Genomic DNA, 19,824 nt, shown 5'->3' on the forward strand with positions numbered 1-19,824 from the left:
TACTGAGTGTGCCTAGAAGGAAAGGATTGAAGGAATAAGGCTGGTTATGCCTGTGCATTTTGTATCAGGAACCCAGGGACAGAGAGCTGTGAGGGGGCCTGATGGAGGGAACCCCGGAGCCAGGATCTGCATTGTGGAGGATTAAGTACTCAAAGAGGCACATAGGTGCTTGCCCACAGAAGAGAGTGCTTATAAAACCAATCACAATGATTGGCGATGAGAAATGCTGCTCTACACCCCAACCTGCCTGCCCCAGAAAAGGCCCAAGGGGATCTAGAATGGTATAGAAGGACTCACTGTCTCTCCAGCTCGTCCTAAGGATAGATTGCACATTGATATGGGGGAGGGGGGGGAGGCAAATGGAAGAGGTCAAACTGAGTGCCCCTATTTCCTGGACAAGGGCAGGACTGGACCCCTCTCCTTGGCAGAGAGGGAAGGAACCAGGGCCCTCTTTAAAGATGTTCCATGGCCCATTCCACTTACCTGGCCAGAGGAACAAGAGCACACCCTGCCATGTCTTTTCCAGGCCCCATGCCTGAGTGGGATTTGCTGACAAAGCACTCATTTCGGGGACAAAGTTTTTGGGGTCCCTCTGTTGGCCACATGTTGCTCTCTTGGGAGTAAGTTTATTGGCTTTTTCCTGGCAGAGCCCCATTCCAAGCCTCCTAGAAGGTGTGCTGGATCCCTGTGAAGTCAGTTACAAGGGAGCCAGGGCTTGGGCAAGATCGGGGTATCCATTGAAACAGGCCCATAATGTTTTGGACCCCTCAAGGCTAAACCTCGGTGACAATAAGTATTATTCGTCTAGCACCCCACAGAGTGCAAAATGCCTTCACCTTCACTTTCTCCTGTATTTTTATAATAACAGAACTTAAGTTGATGATAAACAATCCAGGCTCATGAGGTTATTAAGAGTTCCCAAGGTCACACAGCTGAAAAAGACTTGAACCCGGTTCTTTTATTCCTAATTCTCCTCCGATTCTGTGTTGGAAACCTAAAGAGGAGCCTGAGACATGAGACTTGTGCACTTTGATTATTCTAATTCAGAAACATGGTTCTAAATTCCTGCATCTAAGGTGGCAAGGGAAAGTCTTGTAGGCCTAGGTCTTTAGACGGCACCTACCCCACACTATCATGGGCAACAGCCCTGAAATCCTCCCTATCAGGCATTTTCAGTCCTCACCCCCCCCCCCCCACCCCTGCCTGAATTATTTCAAGAGGAACTCAACAAGCATTTCCCAGGCTGCTTGTCTCTAGCTGGCTTGCTAGCAAGCTCTCTCTCTCGCTCTCTCGCTCTCTCGCTCTCTCGCTCTCTCGCGCTCTCTCTCTCTCTCTCTCTCCCACACACACACACACACCCCTCCTGCTTCCCCCCACCCCCCAACACCCCCTCCAAGTGCTGCCAGCAGAGAGGCTCCCTGGGAATTTTAATAGCATCAATCAGCCTCACAGCTGGGGGCAGAGATAAGGGTGCAGCAGTCCCTCCCTTAAAACCCTTTCCCTGGATTTGTGAGTCTAACTCTCACTTCTTCAATTTGGGAGCCCTTCACACAAAGACAAACACGTACAATTACCAGTCTCAATGTGGAGAGAGGGGAGGAGAAATCAGCCCAGCTCCCAGCCCGCCCGTTTATCTCCTTATCACAAGGATCCCTCCGTTTCCTCCAGGCAGCCTCCAGGTCCTGGTCTGGGGGAGCCAAGCTAGGGGAGGAGGTCTGGCGGGGCGGGGGAGGGGGGGGGGTGGTATTCCTGGAACCCAGGGAAGCCCTCTTTGAGGATCTGGGTCACTCCTGGACTTGAGGCTATGGTGAACCCAGAGCAGCAAACTGGGCCTGCTTCCTGACCTTCCTCTTCCCTTGGATGTCCTTCAGACCAAGCAAGCAGAGGTGCTAACCTTCTTCCTGAAAATACTTGTTTGGTCCTTTCTTGTCCCTTCTTTATACAATAGGCATTCCTGGACTTTCTTCCTCCATCTCCCAGATTTTACATGGCTTGAGGGAGAAGACACTGGCTTTTTCATTATTATATAGTCCAACCTTTCCAATGGGCTAAGTGGCCCCATGATGTTATATTACATCAGAGGAACTGTATTAAAATACGGGGGTTTATTTTCCCCTCACTGGCGTGTGTCTAGGGCCCACTGCTTAACCGCTTTCTGCCTCAGTTTCTCCATCTATAAAATGTGAATAATTACTATCTGGAAGAGTCATGGTAAGGACTCAATGAGATAGTGCTTGGGGAAGTCATTGGCCCCCTGAAGGAGTCAGGCATAGCTCCCTTCCCTGACACAGGGTTCTCGAGCAAGTTTCCAGTGTCTTTATGCTTAATTGAAAACCAAAGAAGAACACCACCCTTCACTCTGAAAATCACTTTGTCCTTATGGTTCTTCATTTCTTCTCTTAAAAACATACTGTCAGGGCACCTGGGTGGTTCATTCGGGTAAGTGTCCAACTCTTGATTTCGGCTCAGGTCATGATTTCACGTTTTGTGGAACTGGGCCCCGGGTCAGGCTCTGTGCTGACAGCAAGGAGCCTGCTTGCAACTCTCTCTCTCTCTTTCTCTCTCTCTCTCTCTCTCTGCTCCTCCCCTGCTTGAGTTCTCTCTCTCTCTCAAAATAAATAAAAATAAACATTTATAAAAAACATACTGTCATAAACACTGAAGACTCTTAATTCTTTTTTACTGTATTCATCCCGTTTCACTTAAACTGCAGGTAAAAAAAATCCACCTCTTTTCTAACTCCAAGTCACCAGGGAGGGCAATTCTGGTTTTCCCTTCTTCCCATACCTCCCTCCCCTACACACACATGCACATACAATTGGGAGAGAAAGAGGTCAGGGAATGATCAGCTCATTCATTCATGTATTTGTAACCACTCTACCTCCAATAGGGTTTCAAGGAAGTCAACGAGTGCCTCTACAATAAGATACATATTTAGTCTGAGTTAAAAGTAAGCCGGTGAGGACTCCGGGGCAGGGGGAAGAGAGTGGTTGGAGGGGTAGGAGGAAGGGGCAGTGTGATGTCAGCCCACAAAAGCAACTCAGTTCCAGAAGCAGCTCTCAGAAGAACTGGAGAGTTGACAATAAGCCACAGGCTTCTACTCCCTGCCCAGACTGACGCTTTTGGGGGGAAACGATTGAAAAAGAAAGCCCCCGAAAGTGACGATCTTGGCAACATCCTCTCCATGGGGGAGATTCTTCATGGGGAGGAAAGTGTGTCGGAACCACGGAGGTATCTGTGTGGAGTTAGGAGGAGGTAAAACCGTGGCTGCTTTCTGGATAATCTTCTGTCAGAGGTGGGTCACATGTTGGACATCTAGGGAGCAGATACTCCCAGTTTAAATCACCAAATCGAGATAACCTGGGGCTTCACTTGGACAATGCAGTTCTACCCCAAATTCAAGCAGGCCCTGCCTTTATGACGTGGGACTGCTGTAGAGTCATAGTAGCCCAATAAATTAAACAACAAACTGTTATCAAGTTGTCCTCAGAATTCAAAAACTATGGCGACTCAAGACAGGCACGCCTACGTACACACTCAGGCATCGTGCAGGTCCACTTGGAGTCCAATGAACTGGGTCGGGGGAAGGCATCGAGAAGTATCTGTTGTAAGGGAGGATAAAGTTTTGTTCGGCCCTCTGAGTCTGGGTCTAAAAATTAAACTGAGAAAGATTCATAAGAGAAAAGCATCAATTTTATTGAGTTTGTCTACGAAAGTGGGAGCCGTCACAAGAGAATGAAGACCCAAAGAAATGGCCAGAGCAGAGAGGGCTTTTATACCTTTGAGTCCAAAAAAACAATATATTTGTGAAGAATTGGCAAGACAAAGGGGTTTGGGTGGGGGTGGGGATAGTCCAGCTGGGTGTAGGTAGACTTTACCTTCCTTAATTAGGAAGATAAGGGTTAGTTTAACAAGGTTTGTTTGTAAATTCCTCTGGTGCTTTTTCTTGTCTATTGAGAGTCTCTCTCTCTCCAGCAAAAGGAGAATTTATTTCCTGCCTTTGGGAAGAAAAGGGGGAGCTTTTTACACATTTCCTGCTTTTAGATTGCCTTCAGCTCGGGGTGCCCTGGTGGCTCAGTCAGTTGAGCATCTGACTTCAGGTCATGATCTCATGGTTTTGTGGGTTTGAGCCCTGGGTCGGGCTTTGTGCTGATAGCTCAGAGCCTGGAGCCTGCTTCGGACTCTGTGTGTATCTCTCTACCCCTCCCCTGTTTGCCCTCTGTCTCTCTCTCTCTCTCTCCCTCAAAAATAAAAATAAACGTTAAAAAAAATTTTAATTGCCTTCGGCTCAAAATAATTCTTGTGTGAAAAAGGCATCTTGCGGGGGGTGACATATACTGGTTTCCTTCACTGCCCTCCTTGTGGGGATGAAGTCCCCAAGGTTACTGGTTTGAGCTGTCATGAAGACTAGGAAGCAACGTGGAGACTGGCAGAGCTCATGATGCCCATTCCAATATGTGTCTCTCCCACATTTCTTTACCTTATTTCTTGACTCAGGCTTTTGGCTCTGCCCATCCCACTCTCAAATTCCGATCCTCACCTTCCCATCTTCCCTCCTCTCCCACACTGACCCGGCCCTGCAGCGAAGCCACTGCTGGTATTTTGACTGCTCCTTTGTGGGAATGCGACAGTGGGGCCCTCAGAGGCCACAGCACCAGGGGGTTTGCTTCTCCCCTGTTTCTAAGGTGATACCTGGATTATTGGCAATACAGGTGTTTACAACACATACCCAGCATTCACGTTGCTTGTTTCTGTTAAACTATTGATTCTTTCTCTTGGCAGCTGACGGGAGGCTTTGATGTGGGGCTGTGTTGTAGTTTCTAAAAGGAGGGAGAAGTTGGTGGGAGGATTTACAGCTGTTTGAAGCATTCCTCCGCCCTGGCAATTGTTCTGGAGGGAGGAGCCCCGTTGATTTTCCCTGCTGGGGGCAGCTTTCCTGAACCCTGTTTCTCTCCGAGAAGGAGAGAAGGGAAATTCAAGTGCTTCCAAATAAAGATCTGAGTAATGAGATTTGATCTGAAGGGATTTGTTCTTAAACTCCAAGAATTTCCAGATGCGATCCGTAGCACCAGCAGATTCTGTTCCTTCCAGACGGGGCAAAGGGCAGGCTGTGCTGGAGATGGGGCCAGAGGGGAGGGTATTTATCAACCCCTTCACCACCCCATTCCCCTTTAAAATTTTTCTGCCTAAGAGAAGTCCCCTGTCTTGTTGCAGCAACTCTCAGCAAGTGAACAGTGCTTTCTGGGGACCTCGTCTTTGTTAAGCAGATCTGCAGTGATACAGTAGAGATTTTAATGTGCAGTGCTGTGTTTTAATAGACTATTAAACTACAGCATTACACATTAGCTGGCTACAGCACAATTGCAGAAATATCGAAGATGTGCTCTCAGGAAAGCACTCTTTACTTTAATGGCAAGATGCTGCAATAGACTGAAAATCTCTGCAAAGAGAGCAAAGGGGGAGGCAGGGGGAGGGAGGACTTGGGGCCTGTCACCTGGGCTGATACAAACCCTCTTCTTACTCTAGGACCTGAGTCTGGGAGGGCGACCCTCATCTATCTGTAACCAACCCAGGACCTTTCTTCTTGTAACGGAAAGGTTGGCTTCTTGTAATGGAAAGGTTTTTGCCAAGTTGTGAGTTTCAAGGTCATTGGGTGCTCCGGGTCCCTTCTTCAACGTTTATTTTATTTTTTGAACAGAGAGAGACAGAGCATGAACGGGGGAGGGGCAGAGAGAGAGGGAGACACAGAATCGGAAACAGGCTCCAGGCTCTGAGCCATCAGCCCAGAGCCCGACGCGGGGCTCGAACTCACTGACTGTGAGATCGTGACCTGGCTGAAGTCGGACGCTTAACCGACTGCGCCACCCAGGCGCCCCAACTCCGGGTCCCTTCTTACTGGTCTCAAGGTTGGAGGGACTTTGAGGCATGTGGTCATTTGTCTTCGTTTATCGGGGGCTGGAGCTTTCATTTTTGTGGTTTGCTCTGTTCTCCGTGGCCTGAATGACAGGAGTATGAGGTGGATAATGTTCTTCTTTGGAAAAGTCATTTTGCTCCAGGATTTTCTTCTCCCAAGCGCTCCCCTCCTCCCTCACACACCCTCACAAGTACCTGCACCCACACCAACCTCCTGTCTCAGCAGTAAATAAGGAAGTCAGAAATACGAGTCGGTTCCCCCTCATCATTTCAGAGGAGGCTGGGCCAAGTCTGTCCCCAGGAGAAAACGAGCAGATTTCTCATCAGCCCTATTTTCAGAGATGGACTCAGTAGCTAGAGGACCCTCTCCAGCCATTATGCAAAGTAAAAGTCTAGGCAGGTTGCTCTCCACCTGTGTTATTGTGCAGCAGAAATAAACCTTGAGAGCAGAGCCATCCAAGCCTTACCAGATGAGAGCTATGAACAGCATTTTCCAAAAAATCTATCTTATCTTATAAGCCTTTTCCTACTGTGCCTTCCTGCTGTACAGCAACATTTAAAAACCAAATTGCAAATTCCAAAAAGAGGCCAGTGCCTTCCCAAGATTTGCACCCCCAAAACACACTCTTTATGCAAACGTAGGCCCACAGGAAGCCTGGAGGAGGCAGGAAGAAATGGAAAGACAAGGGAAATAACCCCCAAATCAGTAGTACAACAGGACTTCCCCCATCTGCCTAAATAGTTTGCTCATTCAGCCTTGGAAGTAATCGCTTTCTTACTCACTCAGTGACATTTTATTCTAGGTGAGCAGACGAGAATGTTAATTTCATTCATGCTGTCTCCTATGTATTATTATGAGGACGGGTGAATTGCATCCTTTTTCTCTTTTTAAATGGAAGCCTTGTGAATAGGGTAGGCAAGCCACCGTCCACAGGGTAGGATTTGCCTTCTCCAGCCGATCCCTGTCATGCCACCTTTATAGCTTCATCTCTCTGGGGCTTGAAAGTGCACACGCACACCCACCCATGCGCACACACGCAAGAATGGAGTTTCACACACTGCATATTTAAGCCTTTAAAAATATATTCTACAAACAACATGCATGTGCCTGAACTTTTTCCCCAACAACACAGGGAGGTATAAAATATAAAGGAAATACCTTTTTCATCTACTTACCTCTAGACGAACTCCTCAAAGGCCACTAACAGTTTGTTTTTAATTCTTTTGATACTCATTATAATTTTATTTAAATTTTTCTTAATGTTTATTGATTTTTGAATGAGAGGCGGGGTGGGGGAGGGGCAGAGAGAGAGGGAGACACAGAATCCAAAGCAGGCTTCAGGCTCCGAGCTGTCAGTGCAGAGCCTGACGCAGGGCTCAGACCCACGAACTGCGAGATCATGACCTGAGCCAAAGTTAGACACTTAACTGACTGAGCCACACAGGCACCACCGATAGTCATTATAATTTTAAATTATATGTATTGTTTATTTCAATTCGAGAAGCTCTATACCCATTTCCTAAGAGGAAAGGAGACAGAGATATACCTCTCCACCTTGGTTGTCCTACTTAAATTGGCTCAACATCTCAGGCAACACTTAGAAATCGCTTGCAATCTTAGCAACAATTAATTAAGAGTGAGCTAAAACACACTTAGGCTAGGTGCTGGGAGGGGGTCCCGGGGAAGGCTAGGGGAAAGGAGGGAACTCCAGGAGGGGGGAGAGAAGGAACCATAGATGAATTTCTTTGACTACATGGCCTTGTCAGATCATGTAGCTGCTTTCTCCCCATTAGTTAAAGGATTACAGGTATGGGAAGGAGAGCCTTGATGGGCAATGTGTGCGCTTGCTTTAAGAAACCCAGCTCTCTCTACATCTATCTTCATTCACTCAAAGAACAGGTATATTCGTGTCAGCAATAAAGAATTTCCCCCTGTGGTAGATTGCATCAATGGCCCAATTTGATACCTCTCCCTCTCTCCATGTCCTTTGCCATGTAACTTTGTAGTCAGAGTGAAATTTCCATCCTGGGTTGAGCCATGGTCTTTTTCCATTGGCCAATGGGATATTAGTAGACAAAGCGCAGGCATACTGGTATTGCTCCTTCTTGGGCTTCTGCTATCACCATGAGAAGGATGAGCCCAGTCTAGTGTTTAGTCTCCAGTGGTGGATGAGAAGAAACCCATGGAGTAGCGCCGTCCCCGCTAATCTGCCCCGGCTGAGGGCAAAGACATGAGCCAGCCAGCCCAGGGGACATCAGCCGTGGCCAGCCCAGATCAGCTAGACCCCGCAGACTTGTGAAAAATAAACATTGCTGGTGATAAGCCACTGCCATTTTCTAATTTGTGTTATGCCACTATTTTGTGGCAACAATCATGGACCCATACCCCTGCAGTCTTCCAGGAACTGTACAGCCAAACTCCGGAGGAAGCAGCAGGGAACAGAGCAGCCAAACTCTCATGGAACTTATATTCCAGCCGAACACTTTACCGTTTACACACACATCTTACCCGTTTCGTCCTTTTGACGGTGAGTAGCAGTCCGATTTTTGAGATGGGGAAACTGAGGCTCAAGAAGGCTAAATAACTTACTCATGGTAATAACATAGTAAGTGCCAAGGCTGGAATTTGAACTCATGTCTGCTGACTCCCAGTGCTTCACTCTTTCCACTACTCCAGAGCAACCTGCACCTCCTGTGGAGGTCGGCGCCTCTCACTGGAGATCCAGAGGGACCTGATTTTGGTGGGAAGACAGATGGGAACAGCAAGTCTGACCCAAGGAATACTGCTCTGTTATCGACAAAATGAGAAACAACTCTCATTTTTATCCCCTGAAATTGTTCCTCCTTGCAATTAAACCAATCTCTGTTTACAAGTATTTAGCATGATTCTAGAAATTACATTTTGAAATTATGCGAACAGAGAGAGAAGGCAGCCCACACAGTGAGCGATTTCTTGTGGGTAATTGGCTGCTGGTTCTGGCTCCAATGATGCCTTCTCTTTTAGAGCATAATTAGTGATTTCAAAAGAAACTGTTAGAAATGGCCTAAGTCTCCAAAGAAAGGCTTTTCTAGCTCCTCACATTAGGAGATCTACTCAAAAACATGCTGACAAATTTCCCTTTTTGTTTTTCTCCTTTTTATAATGACCTCCCAAGCTATTTTTCAAAGGTTGAAAAGGTTGTGGGTGTATAGAACTCTTCCAGACATGGGAGAAATCCCAGACTCCCATCAGAAAACACAGAATCTCTTTCTCCTTTCTTTCTGTCTCCCCATCCTTCTTCCTGGGAAATACGCAGAGTATTTGGAATTTAACAAGGTGCATTCATTAGGATTAGATTCAAAAGTTTAAACGAAATAAAAGCTTACGTCTCTCTCCTATAAGAAGAAAACATTTAGGCACTCATGAACTGCTATCGTGGTTCCATGTTCAGCAAAGATGAGCTTCCGGAGGGATCTTTCATCCTCAAGGTCGCCTCGTGATCTGAGATAACTGAAAGATAGCTGGAGATTCAACCTTGACATCCACATTCAAGCACCAAGAAGGGGGGAGTGTTAGCTCCTCCCAGTTGAGTCACTTTTAGGGACGTTTGTCCGAAGTCCCGCAAAAAATTCGACTTACAATTCATTGGCCAGAACAGAGGCCCATGGCCATATCTAGCTAGCTGCAAGAGAGGCTGGGATCAGCGCAGCTAAATAGAAGGTTCTGTTACTAAGGAGGAAGAAAAGAATGAATACTGGGGCAGGAAACTAGTTTCTGCCACAAAAGTAACAGTGGAGAGATGGCGACGTGTAAACTGAATGAAGGCATGGCTTGGTTGGTTTGCAACTAATATTAAAACCAAAAAGATATGCTTAATTTGTCAGCATCATGCTAGGAGCTGGGGATGTAAGAGGGCTTTATCTTTTGCCCGGTTCTGTTCAACAATGTTATCCATGTTTTGGGTGAAGACCTTGAGAGCTCTCCCTCTCTGCGGATGGCATGGACCAGCAAGTTTAGCTACCATGTAGGATAACAGATAGGATCAGGATCTGGAGCTCTGGAAAGACTGAAGTGTCAGGCAGGAAATAAGAAGAGAAAATTTAAGAAGGAAAGATACAAAATGCAGTATTTAGATCTAAAAACAAACTGCACAAATGCAGGATGAAAGAGACCTGCCTTAGCTGTAGATTTAATCTCCATGTATTAAAAGTGAGATGTGGCTATCAAAGGACATAATTGGTTCTGGCCTTTGGCAGAAAGGAACACGAAGCTAATATTTACAGAACATCTACAAATGCCACACCCTTTGATGGGTCCTTACAATGATTCTGGAGGGTAAGTGTTTCTATCCCCTGAATCACAGACCAAATAATGGCCCAAGTTCACACAACTAGGAAGGGCAGAGCTCTGTTCTTTCCTCTCTCCACAGACAGGGTCCCTCTGGGGGAGGACTGGAGGGACTGAGAAGCCCTGTTGTTTACTACCGGCCCTATCTGAAATTCCCTTTGTAAGGACTGCTCCTCAGAGGACAATTCTAACTGGCTTGGAGAGCACTTTAGCCAGGTAGTGTTAACAGCAATTAGTTCATCTGATTAAGCAATTAGCAGTCTTTGTCACTTAGCAGAGATCAGGAGCCCAGAGGAACCAAAGCAAAACATAAACTATGAAGGGAAAAGATGGGAGGGAGACAAGCCAGGGAGCAACTGAGAATTGCGGGGAGAACCAGATGCCTGTGAAGAGGTGAGGAACCACAGAAGCGTAGCCACACTGAAGACCCACATCACCTCCACAGTATCCTTCAGATGAGGAAATTGAGACACAATGGCGAACAAGAATTTCCCAACTGGTGGGTTCCAGCTGGCAGGTTGAAATGGTTCTCCGCTCTTGCTACACATTACCTGAGAACTCTTAAAATATCCATACTGGGGCTCCCCTGCAGACTAATTAAATGAGAATATTGGGGAAGGGGCCAGGCACTGGTGTTTGTAAAAAGCTCCCAGGTGATTCTATTGTGCAACAAGAATAGGTAGGTTTGGAGACCCATGTGGTGGGCTGGTCAGGCAGGAAGTACAGCTCCAGCCAAGGATTTCCCAGGGCAGGGGGTGTAGGGCCCTCCCCCTGGTTTGTTTGGGAATATCATCGCTATCACACAACCTGCTCTCTGCTTGGGAATGAAAGCACTGCTTTATCAAAGGCTGAGAATTCCAGGGGAGCAAAGGATCACAGACCCTGGGGCCATTCATTCTGGCCTCATCCCAGGAAAAAAAAAAAAGTGGTCTCTTCTTAATCCCTCCCTGGCTTCATTTCTGCCTAGAATGCCCCACTCCTCCATAAGCCCTCTTCTGAAATACCCATTCTTCCCCAAATTGTTCCCAATTTCAAGAAACGGAGGCTTTCTCTGCTTCTCTTACTTTGCAGGATTGTGCAAAGACCTCAGTACACTTTTTGCCGTTGTGATCTATCCCAGGTTTTACACCTGGGCCGAGCAAAGACTCTTGGGGCTTACCCCCAAAATCCAGGTCCAGGGTGGGCTCAGGAATCTGTATTACCAAAAACACTGCCCACTTTAGCTGGCTTTGCTCTTTGGCTATTATAACATGGTTCAAAATGTTGAGGAGGAATCCCTCCTAGACTACTGTGGTTTTGTGCAGCTATTTGTGTATGTTTTGGGGGTGGGGGGTGTTCAATTGTGTCACCTGGGAATCACCGGGTATTCATATTTCTGCCCCAAGAGGAGGGGAAGTTGAGGAAATTAATTTTGATTTTATACCCAAGTGGGAAGTGACGTTTTCCACCAAAAAAAAAAAAAAAAGTGAAACTTCTCTTCCATCTTCACAGTGTGGAAAGCGCTGAGTGTAGCAGAGGGTGAAAAGAGAATACAGACCCTGAGAAAGGGAGAGAAAGGGGTGAGCTGTGGACAAGCAGAATTTTGTAGGGGTTTTAGAAAGACTAACCTTTAAAACAATTAGTTGATAGTGATTGTAAGGTGAAACTCAAGATTTCGTGCTAATACGAAAGAGATACACCAGCTGAGATCTCTACAAGATAACCATATCCTAGGATGTGTGAAAGGGGGGATTGGCAAAATCTCCATGAAGAGGACTGTAGATCAGACAGAAAAGACACTATTCTCTGACTCACCAACTACAGGTCTGTGTATGTTCCCTGAGGAAGAATAATTAGAGACTGATATCAGATCTTCAAGGTACGGTCTACATAACTGTATGTGAACAAACACTGGAGGAATATGTGTTTCTAAAATGTTCTCATTCATGGGATGCTTGGGTGGCTCAGTTGGTTAAGCAACCCACTTGGCTCAGGTCACGATCTCGCGGTCTGTGAGTTCGAGCCCCACATCAGGCTCCATGCTGACAGCTCAGATCCTGGATTTTGCTTCAGATTCTGTGTTTCCCTTTCTCTCTGCCTCTCCCTCACTTGAGCTCTCTCTCAAAAATAAATAAACATTAAAAAAATTTTTAAACATAACAACTGGGAAGCAAGCCAAAAATACAGAGAACAAACTGAGGGTAGCTGGAGGGGAGGTGGTGGGGGGATGGGCTAAATGGGTGATAGCATTAGGAGGGCCCTTGGGATGAGCACTGGGTGTTGTATGTAAGAGACAAATCACTGGGTTCTACTCCTGAAACCAATACTACACTCTATGTTAACTAACTTGAGTTTAAATAAATAAATGTTTAAAAAAATAGTAACACTGAAAAAAAAAATTAGAGACCTGAAAAAAAATTTTTTTTCTCATTCTAGAATGTGGGCTCAGTGGTTGTCTTTTTGTCTTAGAGTAAAAAATCTCAAGATTAAACAACAACTTCAGGCACTGATTATAAATATGAAGATTGGGGCGCCTGGGTGGCTTAATTGGATAAGTGTCAGACTCTTGATTTCAGTTCAAGTCATGATCTCGCAGTTTGTGAGTTCGAGCCCCACATGGGTCTCAGCGCTGACAGTGCAGAGCCTGCTTGGGATTCTCTGTCTTCCTCTCTCTCTCTTTCTCTCTCTCAAAAATAAATAAATAAACTTTAAAAATAAATAAATATGAAGATTAAGATATTAACTTCATTATTACTGTCAAGATGTAGTGCCCAGGAAAGTAGAAAAACAACAGTCCTTCCAGACCATATTCCCAACAGGGCTTATTTATATATGGACCCTGCTACATGTTTGATGCATGGAGCAAATGCTTTATCTAAGAGGACATTGGATGGCACTTAGCCATTGTTTTGACCGTGTATTTCTGTCAGTAGAAACTTAAACTGAAAGTTCTTTGAGGACAGGAATTATGCTCAGCTCAGGCTTTTCTCTGGTACCATGCATGGGCTAGAGGCTAATCAGGTTTAGAAAAATGTTCCCCCACCCGCAGTCAGCTGTTTATGCCTGGGACTCAAGCAGCCCTTCTCCACTTCATCTAGATCTCTTTTACGGGTAGTAATCTTCCTCCTTTTCACTTGAATTTTTTATGAGAAATGGAAGATTAAACAAATATAGCCAATTGGGAGAAATAAAGCCTATGGCTAAAATTGGATTGATCTACATTCCTTTGGGTTTGGTGGCTCATTCCCCACATTTCTCTAAGAGTTGAATCTTGCCTAATTATTTCTCTGGGAGGATTATGATCAAGAGTGAGTATAGGGGTGCTGGGTGGCTCAGCTGGTTAGGCGTCCAACTCTTGATTTTGACTCAGGGCGTGATCCCAGGGTTGTGGGACCGAGCCCCACTTTGGGCTCTGTACTGAGCATGGAGCTTGCTTAAGGTCCTCTCTCTTTCCCTCTGCCCCTCTCCCCCACTCACATGCACTCTATCTAAAATAAGAAAGAAAAAAAAAAAGGCGGAGCACCTGAGTGGCTCAGTCGGTTGGGCTGTGATGGCTCTGACTGACTCAGGTCATGATCTCATGCGTCATGAGTTCAAGCCCCACATTGGGCTCTCTGCTGTCACCTTGGAGCCTGCTTTGGATCCTCTGTCTCCCTCTCTATGCCCCTCTCCCACTCACACGCATGCACACACACTCTCTCTCTCTCAAGAATAAAAATAAAGAAACATTAAAATAAATAAGTACAATAAGAAGAAAAAAGAGTGAGCATGTTTGGAGGCACAAATAGTCAAACAAATGTTTTATTTGTTGCGTACAGAAAACCAGATAACCAAAGGAAATCCAAAGTGGAGAAGGGAGGCCCAGGAGAAACACATCAGTAGAGGGCTGGAGCCTGTTTCAGATAGGATTTGAATTCTTGTTTTGGAGGGTGGAGTGGTTAGAAGATATTCCTAAATTCAAGTGTTGAATGTGCTGGTCTGCAAGCTCTGAGCTGAGCCTTTTGCCACCGAAGCCCTGTGGAAAGCAATCAGAACCATTTAAATTTGACATTTCACAAGCTAAAAGCAGCCGCTTCATGCTCCTGTGTAAGTACCTAGTGGCTTTGCCCAGAAGTTTTCTACCAGAGAGAAGAATCACTGCAGAGGATGTTTGCATCTATTTTGAAATTCCTAGGTGTGCAAGGACTCGAGGTCCCCATGATGGGTGTCCTCTCCTTCTGGCACTTGGGGAGGCCCAACACTCTGGAGACGTCCTTGAACATTTTCCCCCAATGTCAACTGTTGGTTTTCCCAGAAAAGATCTTGAACTTCCACCTTCCTCACTTTTCCCCTCGAGAGCCTTTGTAATATCTGGTTGCTAAATGTACTGTCCTTCATCACAAGCTTTCTGAAGATAGGTAGATTCTACTGTCCTTGACGATTCTCTGGCAGCCCTTGGCATCTCTCTCGGCAAACCTCTCACCCCTCCTCAGTCATCTCAGTGTATAGTGTGTAGAAGTACCAGTATCATCTTTCTGGGTCTGAAATCAGGTGTGAGGTCAGAGCGATCCAAGAGAACACTTGGGTGTTCTCACCCACTTGGATGGGTGGAGTGGGGGAGACTGCAGTGCTGGGAAGGGGCTGGGTTACTGATGCTGAGCTGGTATGACATTCACCCTAACATTTGGGGTCATGAGGAGGTCATGACTATCCAGGGTGGACAATGGGGTGTTGCATAAAGAGCTCCCCAGGCAAAGTTTTACAGGGAGGGAGAGTCAAGATAATAATTTGATGGTAGAAATCATTTGAAACATTTACCTAGATCAGATATTTATAAATGCAGTATACAGGAGTGTTCTTAACCTGAAGAGGAATCGACAGGGCTCCATGATAGACTTTAGGTAGTCTATAAAACCTTTGAAATCATAGTCAAAATTGTGGGGGGGGGGGGGGCGGGGAGGTCCATAGCTTTTATCAGAATCCCAAAGAGGTATAGCACATGAATAGTGACTGGTGCTTCCAGCATCTCTAACCAGCCCTCTAGCAGCAGGAGACTTCTGGGAGAGCAGAAACCATTCCTCATCAGTGTATCATTGTTAGAAATATTGCATAGCCCAGCCTAACCCTCAATGGGAAAGACTTCTAAGCAAGACAAGAAACACAGGAACCAGAAAAGAAAATATGGACAGGCTTATTATAGAAACTTTTTTAAAAATTTAATTTATTTGTTTTGAGAGAGAGAGAAGGCATGAGTGGGTCGAGGGGGCAGAGAGAGAGGAGAGGAAAAATCCCAGGTGGGCTCTACACTGTCAGTGCAGAGCCCAGTGCGGGGCTCAATCTCTCAAACCATGAGATCGTGACCAGAGCCGAGATCAAGAGTCTGATGCTTAACCCACTGAGTCACCCAGGCACCCCCAGAAAAGTTTTTATACAGGAAAAAAAAAAACAACTTGTAAATAAAATGAAAAGCAAGTGATAAGGTTTGCTATAAAAATATTTGTAATCTACATAATAATAAAAAGTTAAGTCTTAAAATACAAAAAAAAAAGGTTTAAAAATGGGGAAAAGACTTGGAGAATTCATTTATAGATGAGGATATTCAAATAGCAATAAGTATTTTAAGAAGACCCACAAACCTCCCTAATGATTAGATATGCACAAACCAAAACAGAGACACATTTCTCACCAGTTAGTTTCGAAAAATGGAGATCAATGGTGTCTCATGTGGTCATAAACTGTTGTGGGAATATAAACTGGTGAAATATTTTCAGAGAGAAACTCAATAGTTTCTAATTAAATTTAAAATGCATGTAATTTTTGTTTCAGAAATTTCCCTTATAGGAATTTTGTCCTCAGAAAAGTCATGCAAGCATGTACAATGTTTACTGAATCAATGTATTAGGAAATATCTGACAGCAACATAAATATTAATTGATAGTAGAATAATTTACAATACATTATGGTTGATCTATACTGTGGGATATTATGCAACCATCAAAAAAAAATGGTGTTGCTTTCATGTCATGACACGGAAGAAGGTCCATGTTATATTACCATGCTCAAAAAACAAATTTATACCATAGTAGGATCCTATTCTATTATAAACTACAAAACAATGCATATATGGTTGAGTAATGTGCACGTTCATGGGTACACATTTCTTATGGGCATAGCCAAAGTTCTGGAAAAATACATATTTATCTATTAAATTTATCTCCCTGTGATATTTGGGACTCACTGTTAAAATCTGTTTACATGGGTGCCTGGGTGGCTCAGTTGGTTAAGCGTCTGACTTTGGTTTGGGTCATGATCTCACAGTTCGTGAGTTCGAGCCCCATGTCAGGCTCTGTGCTGACAGTTTGGAGCCTGGAGCCTGCTTTGGATTCTGTGTCTCCCTCTCTCTCTGCTCCTCCCCACTCACGCTCTGTCTCTGTCTCTGTCTCTCTCTCTCAAAAATAAACATTAAAAATTTTTAAATAAATAAAATCCATTTTCAGTGTGTTGAATTCTCAACCTCCGTGTACTACTTTTGTAATTATAAAACCAAAAACTCTCTTTCAGAGTTCATCTCAACACAGTTGTGATATGGTTTGTAGAGAGGCTGTTCTGACCCAGTTTTGAGGGCCTGGATAGAGTTTTGTCAGGTCCCCTTCTTAAGCAATTAATTTCACAACCCCAACCACCTCATTTATGGGGCTCTTCACTCCAGACCGTTATACACTTGTGCTAATCACCCCAGGGCAGGGACCAGATGATCACGGATAGCCCCGACGCCCCAGAGCCTGGTTACTCAACCAGGCAATCCTAGACTGGTTGGCCTCGTTTCACATATTCCTTCCCACAGAAACCACAAGAATGTGGAACTTTCCCACAGTTCTGTTTTCTTTCTCTGCCTTGTGACTGACCCTGGTGCTTCCCCAAGTGGTTCTGAGTGGTGCACTATGCTCTTCCCAGGAAACTGTGAGTATAACTATCAAAGACTCTCCAGCTTCTCTCTCTTGATGTGAATCTGGCCTTACTATATCTCATCCGAGGTAATATGGTTAAAACATTAGTAAAACGTGCTTGGCTGTGCTTTCAAGGGACATCCCATGGGTAGATGCCCAGTGGTCATAGAGTTAACACCAGAACTACCCCTATTTTATCTGCCTTTGCCTGGCATCTCCCCTTGGCTTTCACCATACTGACCGTTGCCCGGGTTCTGATGCTTCTTCTCTCCTGAGCTTGCACCTGATGCACCTTTGGCTCCATTTCCTGGCTCTGACTTTACCTCTCCCATCTGGTCCAACATCTCAATGGAGCAGTTATTGGCTAATGACCTGCTGTCTGGCCCAGCTCCCAGCAAACGTGACCCAGCTTCATGGACAGTCCTATAGCAAACATGGGCAGTGAAGCCCAGAGACAGAGCAAAACTCTGAGACTATTAGACCTGGTGCAGGCTGAAGCTTGGGTCAGAGAGCAGGCAGATTGTCACAAGTTTGGAAACTTGGGAAACCAGCACTTATCAGCAACCTCTCTGAAGCCATTCCTATAAATAGAAACGTGAGCACATTGTGGACACTGGAGCTGAAGCAAGCGGGGTTTTAGGAGCCAGATGGACACAATGAAGGGCAAAGCAAGGGAGAGGCAAAATGGGTGAGTTGACTAGAAACCAGCACACCCATAGATGAGGCAGTGCATGTAATAAAGTGAGAGGGATTTTTAATAGCTCAGGTTTGAAACCTGGTTCTCCATAGGAGACTCTTAAAAACTGAGAATAAACTGAGGGCTGATGGGGGGTGGGAGGGAGGGGAAAGTGGGTCATGGGCATTTTAAGGAGGCACCTGTTGGGATGAGCACTGGGTGTTGTATGGAAACCAATTTGACAATAAATTTCATATATAAAGAAAAGAGACATGGTTCTGCTGCTTCTGTGCTACCTGCACAGACGTGGACACTTAAACCTTTCAAGCCCTAATTTCTTCATCTGTTAAGCTGGACGTAATGATGCCCACCCATGCCCACCTCACAGATTGTTGTGAATTCCATGCCCTGTGTCTCTCCTCACCAGAGACCAGAGATCTAGAAGGCGTGAGAACTGCCAGTGGGAAAACAATTGACAGGCTCCTTGTGGGGGATACCTTGATTAAGAGCCAATTAGCTTCTTACATGTCTCTGCTCTGGCCCTTCTAAGGCCCTCTGAACAGGAGCTGTCATGATGTGGTGGCCATTGCTGAGCCATGGAGAACCTGAGAGGGAGGGTCCTGATACTTGGTAGGGCATGAATTCTATCCCTTTCGTTTCTCCTCATGTTGCAAGTCTAGCCTCCACAGACCTTCAAATCCCATGCCCTTCCCCTCAACACCCCCTGCCCCACACACATACCAACTTTCCTCTCATCCCTCGTTGGGGCTGATGAGTTAAGAGTTACACATCTGTGTCCAAAATCTCAAGCCAAGACGTGAACTCCCAAAGCTACCTCTGCAACCCCATCTTGTTCACCAATTCCTCAGGAATCTCAAGCAATTTCCATTATTGGCAGACACGGTGTTTCCTTGTTGCGTTCCACTTTCATACAACTGGAGTTTGTAGACAAGAAAAATACAGCTGTTACGCAGCACTAACTGGGCTTTTATGTCGCTTCACAGGCAGGAGACTGGCTGTGGAGTGCCACACACCTCCTTATCACGGCTTGCGTGCTGGGACCTCTATTCATTTTATGCATTGTGTATCTCGGAATTTTCCAGGATGTGGTGAAGTCGTGTTGCTTGCCCTCAGAATTATGCAAAAAGCTATTCTTTTTCTTGAGCAAGAAATCGTAGGCACTCCAGAACCCTTTTGACTCAGGCAGAGCTATGGGGTGGGTTTTCCACAAAAGGCAGAAGGAATGAATTGACACTGACTATGTTAACTAGCCCTCCCAAGGGGAGTGGGGGCCCCTGCTCCAAGCCAAGTATGAGGGCCATTCTGAGGCAGGAAGCCTTTAAAAATTCACAGTGGAGGTCAGCTCCTTTAGCTTTGGGGGTCCATTATGTATTGGCTGGGAGAGCTGTAATCATCAGTTGCCTATTTTTTAAATTAAAATAATTAGGCCAATGTAATGTTCAGGAGAAGGCCAGAATTGACAGCCTCGGTTTGTCAGCAACAGGGTCCAGGAGGAACTGGAGCTGTGTAGGCCCTTTGGGACTAGCATCCTGTGAACTGAGAGTCAGAGAAGATATTACCCCACAGAGGGAGGAGGAACAGAGGCCTTCATCCTGGAGGGAGCCCTTGGCCTTCTGCAAAAGGGGGATAAGTCATGCTTGTCCAGCCGTTGGGAGCATCTTGGGAGGTTCATGCTTCTCTCTGCTGCTTTCAGACCTCAGGACCCTTATCAGTGGATACACACACTGATTTGCCTCCACGGGTAACCACTGTAGCTGCAAGTTCCCTGCAGGTGTTAAGGGATTCTGCTCATTTCCTCTCTGTAAGTATTCAGGATGTAATAGAAGGAAGGATGAAGTGGAGGAGGAGAAATGAAGCAAAGTGCTTGAGGAGAGAACCTTCTGGGTGATGGCAGAGCACGGCAGCTTCCGAAGGGAAGGCCTCCTTACCTCTGCTAGGGTCACTTTGAGCTTTCACCACTCAGGGGGTTAATATTTCTGCCC

The 19,824-nt window shown here is 45.7% G+C and overlaps 1 long non-coding RNA gene across 1 annotated transcript; it reads right to left on the minus strand.

Moving 5' to 3' along the window:
* Positions 1–14,004: 14,004 nt before the first annotated feature.
* On the minus strand, positions 14,005–17,954 carry LOC122467837. Its single transcript, XR_006293090.1, has 2 exons — positions 17,387–17,954; positions 14,005–14,234 (listed from the first exon to the last, which is right to left on the minus strand). It is a non-coding gene; the product is annotated as an uncharacterized LOC122467837 (long non-coding RNA).
* Positions 17,955–19,824: the final 1,870 nt, after the last annotated feature.

Source organism: Prionailurus bengalensis, chromosome B1, assembly GCF_016509475.1.
Source record: "Prionailurus bengalensis isolate Pbe53 chromosome B1, Fcat_Pben_1.1_paternal_pri, whole genome shotgun sequence".
NCBI lineage: Eukaryota > Metazoa > Chordata > Mammalia > Carnivora > Felidae > Prionailurus > Prionailurus bengalensis.